This window comes from Phocoena phocoena, chromosome 1, assembly GCF_963924675.1.
Source record: "Phocoena phocoena chromosome 1, mPhoPho1.1, whole genome shotgun sequence".
Classification (NCBI taxonomy): Eukaryota; Metazoa; Chordata; class Mammalia; order Artiodactyla; family Phocoenidae; genus Phocoena; species Phocoena phocoena.
Window position 1 is genome coordinate 10,536,960 of NC_089219.1, and position 13,107 is coordinate 10,550,066.

Sequence of the window (13,107 nt, forward strand, 5' to 3'; positions counted from 1 at the left end):
GTATGATTCCTCCAGCTCCATTTTTCTTTCTCAAGATTGCTTTTGGTATTCAGGGTCTTTTGTGTTTCTATACAAATTGTGAAATTTTTTGTTCCAGTTCTGTGAAAAATGCCAAAACTTTTTGGCTTTACAAAATTCATTGATTAGCTCTAGTAGTTTCCTGGTAGCCACTTTAGGATTCTCTATGTATAGTATCATGTCATCTGCAAACAGTGACAGTTTTACTTCTTCTTTTCCGATTTGGATTCCTTTTACTTCTTTTTCTTCTCTGATTGCTGTGGCTAAAACTTCCAAAATTATGTTGAATAATAGTGGTGAGAGTGGGAAACCTTGTCTTGTTCCTGATCTTAGTGGAAGTGGTTTCAGGTTTTCACCATTGAGAAGCATGCTGGCTGTGGGTTTGTCATATATGGCCTTTATTATGTTGAGGTAAGTTTCCTCTATGCCTACTTTCTGGAGGGTGTTTATGAAAAATAGGTGTTGAATTTTGTCAAAACCTTTTTCTGCATCTATTGAGATGATCATATGGTTTTTCTTCTTCAACTTGTTAATATGGTGTATCACATTGACTGATTTGCGTATATTGAAGAATCCTTGCATTCATGGGATAAACCCCACTTGATCATGGTTATGGTGTATGATACCTTTAATGTGCTGCTGGATTCTGTTTGCTAGTATTTTGTTGGGGATTTTTATGTCTATGTTCATCAGTGATATTGACCTATAGTTTTCTTTTTTTGTGACATCTTTGTCTGGTTCTGGTATCAGGGTGGTGGTGGCTTCGTGGAATGAGTTTGGGAGTGCTTCTCCCTCTGCTATATTTTGGAAAAATTTGAGAAGGATAAGTGTTAGCTTTTCTCTGAATGTTTGATAGAATTCACCTGTGAAGCCATCTGGTCCTGGACTTTTGTTTGTCAGAAGGTTTTTAATCACAGTTTCAATTTCAGTGCTTGTAATTGGTCTGTTTGTATTTTCTATTTCTTCCTGGTTCCATTTTGGAAGTTTGTGCTTTTCTATGAATTTGTCCATTTCTTCCAAGTTGTCCATTTTATTGGCGTATAGTTGCTTGTAGTAATCTCTCATGACCCTTTGTGTTTCTGCAGTGCCAGTTGTTAGTTCTCATTTTTCATTTCTAATTCTATTGATTTGAGTCTTCTCCCTTTTTTTCTTGATGAGTTTGGCTAATGGTCTATCAGTTTTATCTTCAGAAAGAACCAGCTTTTAGTTTTATTGATCTTTGCTACTGTTTCCTTCATTTCTTTTTCATTTATTTCTGATCTGATCTTTATGATTTCTTTCCTTCTGCTAACTTTTTTTTTTCTTCTTCTTTCTCTAATTCCTTTAGGTGTAAGGTTAGGTTGTTTATTTGAGATGTTTCTCGTTTCTTGAGGTAGAATTGTATTGCTATAAACTTCCCTCTTAGAACTGCTTTTGCTCTATCCCTTAGGTTTTGGGTCGTTGTGTTTTCATTGTCATTTGTTTCTGGGTATTTTTTGATTTCCTCTTTGATTTTTTCAGTGATCTCTTGGTTATTTAATAGTGTATTGTTTAGCCTCCATGTGTTTGTATTTTATACAGATTTTTTCCTGTAATTGATATCTAGTCCCTTCATGTTGTGGTTGGAAAAGTGACTTGATATGATTGGAATTTTTCTCAAATTTACCAAGGCTTGATTTGTGACCTAAGATATGATCTATCCTGGAGAATGTTCCATGAGCACTTGAGAAGAAAGTGTATTCTGTTATTTTTGGATGGAATGTCCTATAAGTATCAATTAAGTCCATCTTGTTTAATGTATCATTTCAAGCTTGTGTTTCCTTATTTATTTTCATTTTGGATGATCTGTCCATTGGTGAAAGTGAGGTGTTATAGTCCCCTACTATGATTGTGTTATTGTCGATTTCCCCTTTCATGGCTGTTAGCATTTGCCTTATGTATTGAGGTGCTCCTATGTTGGGTGCATAAATATTTACAATTGTTATATCTTCTTCTTGGATTGATCCCTTGATCATTATGCAGTGTCCTTCTTTGTCTCTTGTAATAGTGTTTATTTTAAAGTCTATTTTGTCTGATATGAGAATTGCTACTCCAGCTTTCTTTTGATTTCCATTTGCATGAAATATCTTTTTCCATCCCCCCACTTTCAGTCTGTATGTGTCCCTAGGTCTGAAGTGAGTCTCTTGTAGACAGCATATATGTGGGTCTTGTTTTTGTATCCATTCAGCCACTCTGTGTTTTTTGGTTGGAGCATTTAATCCATTTACATTTAAGGTAGTTATTGATATGTATGTTCCTTTTACCCTTTTCTTAATTGTTTTGGGTTTGTTATCGTAGGTCTTTTCCTTCTCTTGTGTTTCCTTCTTGAGAAGTTCCTTTAGCATTTGTTGTAAAGCTGTTTTGGAGGGGCTGAATTCTCTTAGCTTTTGCTTGTCTGTAAAGGTTTTAATTCCTCCATCACATCTGATCGAGATCTTTGCTGGGTAGTGTAATCTTGGCTGTAGGTTTTTCTCTTTCATCACTTTATATATGTCTTGCCACTCCCTTCTGGCTTGCAAAGTTTCTGCTGAAAGATCAGCTGTTAACCTTATGGGGATTCCCTTGTCTATTATTTCTTGCTTTTCCCTTGCTGCTTTTAATATTTTTTTCTTTATATTTAATTTCTGATACTTTGATAAATATGTATCTTGGTGTGTTTCTCCTTGGATTTATCCTGTATGGGATTCACTGGTTCCTGGACTTATTGACTATTTCCTTTCCCATATTAGAGAAGTTTTCAACATAATCTCTTCAAATATTTTCTCAGTCCCTTTCTTTTTCTCTTCTTCTGGTACCCCTATAATGTGAATGTTGGTGTGTTTAATGTTGTCCCAGAGGTCTCTGAGCCTGTCCTCTGTTCTTTTCATTGTTTTTTCTTTATTCTGCTCTGCACTAGTTACATCCACTATTTTATCTTCCATGTCACCCGTTTTTTTGCCTCAGTTATTCTGCTATTGATTCCTTCTAGAGAATTTTTAATTTCATTTATTGTGTTTTTCATTATTGTTTGTTTGCTCTTTAGTTCTTCTAGGTCCTTGTTAAATGTTTCTTGTGTTTTCTCCATTCTATTTCCAAGATCTTGGATCATCTTTACTATCATTACTCTGAATTCTTTTTCAGGTAGGCTGCCTATTTCCTCTTCATTTGTTTGGTCTGGTGGGTTTTTACCTTGTTCCTTCATCTGCTGTGTGTTTCTGTGTCTTCTCATTTTGCTTAACTTACTGTGTTTGGGGTCCCCTTTTCACAGGCTGCAGGTTTGTAGTTCCTATTGTTTTTGGTGTCTGCCCCCAGTGGGTAAGTTTGGTTCACTGCGTTGTGTAGGAACTGGTAGGGGGAGACTGGTGCCTGTGTTCTGGTGGATGAGGCTGAATCTTGTCTTTCTGGTGGGCAGGACCATGTCCAGTGGTGTGTTTTGGAGTGTCTGTGAACTTAGTGTGACTTTAGGCAGCCTCTCTGCTAATGGGTGGGGTTGTGTTCCTCTCTTGCTAGTTGTTTGGCATAGGGTGTCCAGCACTGTAGCTTGCTGGTTGTTGAGTGGAGCCGGATCTTAGCATCGTGATGGAGATCTCTGGGAGAGCTTTCGCCATTTAATATTACATGGGGCTAGGAGGTCTCTGGTGGACCACTGTCCTGAACTTGGCTCTCCTACCTCAGAGGCTCATGCCTGACACCCAGTCGGAGCACCAAGACCCTGTCAGCCACTTGGCTCAGAAGAAAAGGGAGGGAAAAAAAGAAACAAAGAAAGAATAAAATTAAAAAGTTAATAAAATTAAAATAATATTATTAAAAATAAAAAAATTAAAAAGTCATAAAAACAAAGAAAGAAGAGAGCAACCAAACAAAAAAACAAATCCACCAATGATAACAAGTGCTAAAAACTACACACAGAAAAAAAAAAAAGCAAAAAAACAGACAGACAGAACCCTAGGACAAATGGTAAAAGCAAAGCTATACAGACAAAATCACACAGAGAAGCATACACATACACACTCACAAAAGGAGAAAAAGGAAAAATATATATATATAAAAAAAGAAGAGAGCAACCAAATCTATAAACAAACCTACCAATGATAATAAGCTCTAAATACTAAAATAAAATAAACATAAAGCTAGAAACAAACTAGATGCAGAAAGAAACCCCAAGTCTACAGTAGTTCCCAAAGTCCACCACCTCAGTTTTGGGATGATTCATTGTTGATTCAGGTATTCCACAGATGCACGGTACATAAAGTTCATTGTGGGGATTTAATCCGCTGCTCCTGAGGCTGTGGGGAGAGATTTCCCTTTCTCTTCTTTGTTCGCACAGCTCCTGGGGTTCAGCTTTGGATTTGGCCCCACCTCTGCATGTAGGTCACCTGAGGGCATCTGTTCCCCCCCGACAGGAGGGGGTTAAAATAGCAGCTGACTGGGGGGTCTCGCTCACTCAGGACAGGGGGAGGGAGGGGTACAGAATGTGGGGGAAGCCTGAGGCAGCAGATGCCGGCATGACATTGTACCATCCTGAGGCACGCCTTGTGTTCTCCCGGGGAAGTTGTCCCCTGGATCATGGGACCCTGGCCGTGGCGGCTGCACAGGCTCCTGGGAAGGGAGGTGTGGATAGTGACCTGTGCTTGCACACAGGCTTCTTGGTGGCTGCAGCAGCAGTATTGGCATCTCATGCCCATCTCTGGTGTCCACACTGGTAACCGCGGCTCGCGCCCATCTCTGGAGTTTGTTTAGGCGGTGCTCTGAATCCCCTCTCCTCGCGCACCCTGAAACAATGGTCCCTTGCCTCTTAGGCAGTTCCAGACTTTTTCCTGGACTCCCTCCCGGCTAGCTGTGGTGCACTAGCTCCCTTCAGGCTGTGTTCACACAGCCAACCCCAGTCCTCTCCCTGGGGTCTGACCTCTGAAGCCCGTACCTCAGCTCTCAGCCCCCACCTGCCCCCGCAGGTGAGCAGACAAGCCTCTCCGGCTGGTGAGTGCTGGTGGGCACTGATCCTCTGTGCAGCAAGCTCTCCACTTTGCCCTTGCACCCTTGTTGCTGCCCTCTCCTCCATGGCTCTGAAGCTTCCCCCCTGCCCACCCCCCATCGCCACCAGTGAAGGGGCTTCCTAGTGTGTGGAAACTTTTCCTCCTTCACAGCTCCCTTCCAGAGGTGCAGGTCCTGTCCCTATTCTTTTGTCTCTGTTTTCTTTTGCGCTACCCAGGTATGTGGGGAGTTTCTTGGCTTTTGCGAAGTCTGAGGTCTTCTGCCAGCATTCAATAGGTGTTCTGTAGGAGTTGTTCCATATGTAGATGTATTTTTGATGTATTTGTGGGGAGAAAGGTGATCTCCACGTCTTATTCCTCTGCCATCTTGAAGGTCCCCCCGGATCATTTTATAATCTGCTTTTCCCACTGAACCCATCATAAACCTCTCTCCATGCCAATTCATGTAGTTCCACGATACTAGTTTTAATGATTACATGGTAATCCCTTGACAACATGCACTGTCATTTATTTTTCCAGCTGCTGATTGTTAGATACTCAGTTTGCACGATAGGCCACCACATCCCTCTAGCCTCATTCAATGTGCTTGCATCTCCTTATTCTCTAAGTCCAGCTAAAGCCATCCCCACTGGGGTAGAAACACTGTTTCTGACGCTTTCATATAAAGCAGCATGCCTCTGGTCTGAAGCTCTTCTTCCTTTGCCATTTGTTCTGTCTTCACTCCCCTTGTTGGTCAGTGGAGGAATAGGGACCAAATTTAGAACCCCAAGTCCTGTGATGTGTGGCTTCTGCAGCTTGTAGGGAGACAGAATCTTTGATTTAGACATGTCCATTCCACTCCTCCAGCTGTTTCTAAGAACCACAGCACAGCGCAGCCAACAGCTTGTCATGGTGAATTTGGCATGGTGGCAGCCTCGCCAGAAACAAGCCACCCACATTGTGCAGTAATGAGGTTCAATTGAGTCTCTTAGGTCTCCCGGCCATACTGCCTGAGTTGTTTTTTTCATTTGTGTCCATGTTCTGCAGACTTAGGCCAAATGAAATAGTGTTTCTGCACCAGTGAGTTTGTTTAGACTGCTTGCTAATGGACTCGTGTTCGACTGAAAGCTTGAGGATTCACTGTGTGTGTGTGTGTGTGTGTGTATGTGTGTGTGTGTGTGTGTGTATGTGCCATGGCATGTGTGTAGACCCAGAGGGCTTTGAGTTCTGGGGCAAGAAACTGACTATCTGTGGGACCAGCTTCATGAGGGGCTTGAGAATCTGGTATCCATTCCATGGGACCTTTAGGGAGAAGCCTGCAAGGGAGGTCCCACCTTGGTATGACCTTGGGGAAGAAAGTAGAACAATTCTGCCTGTCTTTTTGCATATCCATTCATCCATCCATCCATCAGGCCATTCATACATCCATCTGTCCATCCATACATCCATCTGTCCATCCATCCACTCCTCCATTTATTCACTCATTTAACGGTATTTTTTGGGCATCTACTATATGCCAGGCTCTGTTTAAGGCACTTAAGACACTCAGTGACAAAAATGTCTACCCTCATGGAACTTACCTCTATTGATGGGAGACAGGCAGTACACTCTGAGCATGATAAATAGATGTTACATAGTATATAGAAGGTACTAAGGGATATGGGGAAAACAGCAGGGGAGGGGAATCTGGAATACCCAGTCAGGATGGGGGAGGTGCAGCTGTGATTTTAAGTAGGAGGGTGAGCGTAGTGACAAAGTTTCTCTCCTTGACCAGACTCAAGTCCAGCTCTCCTGAGCTCTTTTCCAACCAGGCTTCGACTTTTGGACTTCCATGTTCATCTCTGCATTGTCTGATTTTAGTAAGAATCCTGCTAAGTCAGTTTAACTAGAAACCCCCATCCTTGATATCTCATCGGGTTCCTCATCCTTCACCATCCCCCACGAGATGTCTGACCGCTCTGGCCTGCCTTCAGCAAGAATCCTGGTAGATCAGTTTAGCTAGAATACTCTCTTATCCCTGATGTTTCCTCTCAGTAATTTTCCAGTCATTGACCTCCACACCTGTTTCTTGGCTATAAATTCCTGCTTTCCCTTTATATGTATATATATATATATTTTTTTAATTTTTTTTTGCCTGCATTGGGTCTTCATTGCCGCACGCGGGCTTTCTCTAGTTGCGGCGGGCGGGGACTACTCTTTGTTGTGGTGCGTGGGCTTCTCATTGCGGTGGCTTCTGTTGTTGCAGAGCACAGGCTCTAGGCATGCGGGCTTCAGTAATTGTGGCATGCTGGCTTCAGCAGTTGTGGCTCATGGGCTCTAGAGCGCAGGCTCAGTAGTTGCAGTGCACAGGCTTAGTTTATCCGCAGCATGTGGGATCTTCCTGGACCAGGGCTTGAACCCGTGTCCCCTGCATTGGCAGGCAGATTCTTAACCACTGTGCCACCAGGGAAGTCCTCCCTTGTTATATTTGGAATTGAGCCCAATCTCTCTCCCCCACTGCAAGACCCCATTGCACTGGTTCCTATACCTATTGCAATAGCCTACCCCCCTTGAAATAAAGTCTTCCTTACTGTGCCTTTAATGGGTGTCATTGAATAAGTTTTTAATAGTAGATATCATTGAGAAGTTAACTCTCCAGTGATGTGCCAGAGGAGGGAAGGTGTTAGCCATATGGATATCTAGAGGAAGAGAGCTTCAGGCAAAGGGAACAATCAGGGCAAAGGACCTAAGGAGGAGCATCCTGTGTGTTTAAGGAACAGCACCTGGGACAGATGACCTTGGCAGACTGAATTTGGGAGAGAACAAGAGGAGACTAGGTCTGAGCAAAAGGCTTCAGCTCAATGTATCTTTCACCATTGCCAGTAACTTTAGCACATCAGCGGATAGGAATTGGGTCATGGAAATGGGACAGTGGAGAGCTGGGTGCCAACTCCAGATATTAGCACCTTCCTTCCTGGGCTCCACTGAAAACTCCTGGAGCATCACTGTCCTGAGCTGCAGTGGCGCCAGGAACCCACACAGAAGAAGTGCGAGGTAGAGCATGGGACTGGGAATAACATAAATAGATTTGGCTTCAAATCCCAACCTTTCCACTTTTGCAAATTACTTACCTTCTCCAAACCTCGGTTTTACCATCTGTAAAATGGGATTGCAACAGTAGCTGTTCTTTGAGTACAGTGTATCTATTAGAGGGAAATGAACTTGCTGCGTTCATACCAGCCCCTGAGTGGCAGAGTCAAGAGTTGAAGGAATCTGTCTGCCTCCAAGTTCCCCCATGCCTTCCTGCCTCTCATAAGCTCCCCAGACTTACAGGGAAGGCTAAGTGAGGTAATAAGGTATTTGAAAAGGCCCAGCAGAGGGCCAAGTGCTATGTAAATGTACCTTGTCATTGTTATTACAGATGGGACTTGGGGTTAAGTTCTGAGGTGACCCTGGCATCTAGCAACACGAGATTGTCCACGTCAGTTGGCAGTGGCCTTTGAGTGACAGCTGAACATTCTGCCGCTGAAGGTCACAGAGAAGCTCAGCCAGGCTGAACACAGTTAAGGGATTTTACCATGTTTTACACTTAAAACAGTTATTTACACAGTACGGGTTAGCAATGGCTGCCACATATACATTTTGCTAATTGACTGATGTTAACTTCCATGCATGCTGTTGGTCAATATAAACAGCCTTGTTATGTCATGTCCTTGGAGGTTTAGAACAGATTTCACATCAGTGCATTTGGAACACTGCGTGACCTCTCCAGTCCTCTTTTGCGCAGGGGAGAGGAGCGCAGGTAACTGTGGATTATCTAGATTTTTCTACATTGTCATGTGTGCCTGTTTCCAATCAATCTAGATAGACAAGCTTGTACTGCAAATCTATTTCAACATCAAATTTCTGGTAATGGTACTGACATGCATATCACCCTTAGGCTAGGGATTCTTATGTAAACTTTCAGTAAACCTTATTTGGGTAATAAATTCAGTATGTGTGTGTGTGTATGTGTGTGTTTGTGTGTGTGTGAGGGAGGGAGGGGGAGGGGTGGAGAGAGAGAGAGAGAAGGAGAAAGAGAAGGAGAGAGAGAAAGAGAGAATTTTCTGACTGTGATACTTGATCTGGTGACAGTTCATGTTTACCTGGCTCAGGTAATAAACCTAAACCTGCCTGAATCATTTCCACTAAATGTGAATGCCCAGAAATAGCACTCACACCTGACCTTTTCAGTTGGGAAGCAGCTAACTCTGGAGCAGGAAATTGAAGCTCATGGAGCAGAAAGGGACAGGCTGAAAGAGGTAGAAGGAGCCCAGTCTGGGAGCCTTCAAAGCCCCGGTGGCTGGGCTGGGGGAGGGTGGGCTGGGGTGGGTGGAGGGCCTCCTACCAGCCAACTTGAGTAGATACAAAAACCTGAGGTTCCTAAGGGTCTTTAAGGAAGCCTTGCAGTTCTTACCCACTTTAAATACTCTCCTGAGATCCTGGGAGTTCATATAATTGATATGAAAATCAAATTCCATTAAGTAGGCAGAGAAGCTATTTTTTATTTTGAAAATGATTTTTATCATGCAGTCAAGCATCAAACAATGCTGAAAGCTTCTAACAAAAAACAGCAGTACCCTAATTCCCTCTGCACCCGCCCTCCATCCTGCTCCCCAGAAGCAACAACCTCTGCATTCTGTTTTTATCATTTCTTCTGTGATTGCTCCCATATTTCCAAATAATATCAGTGTATTATCCCTTGAATGATCAGTTCTGGACATTGTCTGTTTCTTTCGTATTATGTGTAGGTGAGGATTTCTGGCTCTCTTATGCCCCTCCTTCCTTTCTTTCTATGCCCCCAATAGTATAATCGCACATTTTGTTGTAATTATCATTGTTTCCATTACTATAACCATGAAAATATTGTTTACAGTTGAGTCAGAGAGGATATTAAGATTATACTTCTATGATTTCATTTGCTTCTCAACCTACAAATAAAATCTTCATTCTTCCATTTCCTATTTCCTGGATTTATTTTGAATCTCTGTCTCAGTCTTCATATATTCACCAGCAGTTCTATAAAATGCCTCTCAATTTTGCTACGAATGTCCACTCAGTCAAACCTGTCAGATAATCTATCAGTTCCATTTTTTTCTCCTTGATATCAATCTCCTGGAGCCCTTCCTTCTTCTGCTCTTATCTGGACTGCTGCACCAATTTCATCCTGGGGTCTCTCTTCCTATATCCTGGAATTTCCGTTGCCTTTCTCCTTTGCTGGATTCTGTGTTTCCTTGATCCTAAGTCTTTTTTCTTAGCTGACTTTCCCATTTTAGTGGCATTCCTTCTCCAGTACAGAGTACAGAAGTAACTGTGTGTAACCTTACATGTCTAAAAGTGTCTTATTTTATTCACACACCTGATGGATAGTTTGGCTGGGAATTCCAGGTTTTTTTCCCTCTGAATTTTGAAGGCACTGTTTAATTGTTTTCTGGCTTCCGGTATTGTTATTGAGAAGTCCAATGCCATCCTGATCCCTGATCCTTTGTATGTGACATTTTATTCCTCTCTGGATGTTTTTAGGCTTTTCTCTATCTCTGCTTTGAAAGTTTCATGATGATGGATCTTAGTGTGGGTTTTCTTGGGTTTATTCACCTGGGGCTCATGTCTGGTACTGGGAAATTTTCTTGTATTATTTCTTTGTTAATTTACTGCCTATTTTCTCTGTTTTCTCCTCACACAAATTTTTAGTCACCTATAGGGCCTCCTGGATTGATCTTCTAATTTTCTTATTTTCCTTTCCTCTTTTTTCCCCTTCTCTTCTGGGAAATTTCCTCAGCATAACTGTCTACCCCTTTCACAGGGCATCATACTCTTCATTCCAGGATGCTTCTAGTTCTGTTTTTTCAGAAAATACACTCACATCTCCTTTAGGAATAGAGGAGGGCTAGACACTTCTCTATGCTGAATTGGGGGCAGGCAGGAAAATTAGTTGTCTAATAGCTCCTTATCCAGATTTTCCTAGTCTTCTGTTTTCATCCCTTTCCTCAGCCCATCTACCTCTGTCCCTGCTGCCTTAGATTCCTGAGAATTCTAGGGTTCCCAGGGAAAATCAACTCACTTATCAGTAATATGTCTTTCTGCCATAACTTAAGTTGAACTTTCTTCTCTCATTTACTTTCTGCTCATTCTACATTGTCATTTTCTATATTGTGGTTCAGTGATATAGATAACGTCTATTTTAATCCAAGCTGCACTTGGGTCTCTCTTTTTTGTTCTCCATTTTGTCGTAAATTGATTTGTGAGAGGAAATGGGGACAGAGCCTTTTTTTATTCTGCCGTCTTGAAGTTGGAAGTCAAACTGCATATTTAATGAGTTCTTTAAGCTACTACTTTGGATAATAAAATGAAAGATCATTTGATACATGAATAAGCATCCCTAGTAATACACACTCTAGTTATTAGGATTTCAGCTTTCCTTACATGTCAGAAAATGCTCCCAAAGTATCATCTCTCCAAACCTTTTATGTGTTAATGAATTTTAGCAGTGAATGCAAGTAATGTACGTTTCTGCTTACTTAACTGGCTTCAATGATCTCTCACTATAATGATTGTAACTGACTTAATTTTTTTTTGTTTTTTTATTGTGGTAAAATATACATAACAGAAAATTGACCATTTTAACCAGTTTTACGTGTACAGTTCAGTGGCATTAGGTGCATCTACATTGTTGTGCAAACACCACCATCCATCTCTAGAGCTCTTCATCTTCCTAAACTGAAACTCTGTACCCATTAACACTGACCCCCTGTTTTCTTCTTCCCCCAGCTCCTGGCAAACACCATTCTCCTTTCCGTCTCTATGAATTTGACTACTTCAGATACTGATTATAAATAGAATCATACAGTATTTGTCCTTTTATAACTAGTTTATTTCACTTAGCATAATGTGTTCAAGGTTCCTTTTTAAGGATGAATAGTATTCCGTTGTATGTGTAGACAACATTTTGTTTGTCAAAGGACATTTGGGTTGCTTCCACCTTTTAGCTATTATGAACAATGCTGCTATGAACATGGGTGTATAAATATTTGTTCCAGTGCCTGCTTTCAGTTCTTTTGGGTATGTATCCAGAATTGTAATCGCTGAATCAAATGGTAATTCTATTTGTGATGTTTGAGGAACTGCCATACCATTTTCCATACTGGCTGTACCATTTTACATTCCTACCAGCAATGCACAAGGGATCTAATTTCTCCACATCCTCACCAACACTTTTGTTATTTTCTTGTGGGATTTTTGTTGTTGTTGTTTGTTTGTTTTTTAAATTTTATAATAGCCATCCTAATGGGTGTGAATGTAATGTAATTGACTTTTTTTTTTTTTGCGGTACGCGGGCTTCTCACTGTTGTGGCCTCTCCCGTTGTGGAGCACAGGCTCCGGACACGCAGGCTTAGTGGCCGTGGCTCACGGGCCCAGCCGCTCCGCAGCATGTGGGATCTTCCCGGACCGGGGCACGAACCTGTGTCCCCTGCATCGGCAGACAGACTCTCAACCACTGCGCCACCAGGGAAGCCCCTGTAATTGACTTTTTAAAAGCACATGCCCACTTTTATGGAGTGCTATTTAAAGTACATGCCTTATGGCACTTCACTGGTAGCGCAGTGATTGAGAGTCCACCTGCCGATGCAGGGGACACAGGTTCGTGCCCCAGTCCGGGAAAATCCCACATGCTGCGGAGCGGCTGGGCCCGTGAGCCACGGCCACTAAGCCTGCCGCGTCCGGAGCCTGTGTTCCGCAATGGGAGAGGCCACAACAGTGAGAGGCCCACGTACCGCAAAAAAAAAAAAATACATGCCTTATCTCCTTTAATCCTCACATCAACTCTCTGAGGAAGGCACTATAACTCTTCCCATTTTTCAGATAAAAAAACTGCTGCCCAAAGAGGTTAAGTGACTTTCCCGAGGTGATAGAGTAAATAAGAGGTAGAGCCAGTGTTCCAGTTATCCATCACCATACAACAGACCACCCAAAACAGGGGCTTAGAAACAAGAATCTATTATAATCTTTCACAGTTCTGTAGGTTGACTGGGCTCAGCTGTGCACTTCTCAAGTGTGTTTCCCACATGGTTGGGCCAGATGGTGACTGGAGTTGGGATCAACTGAA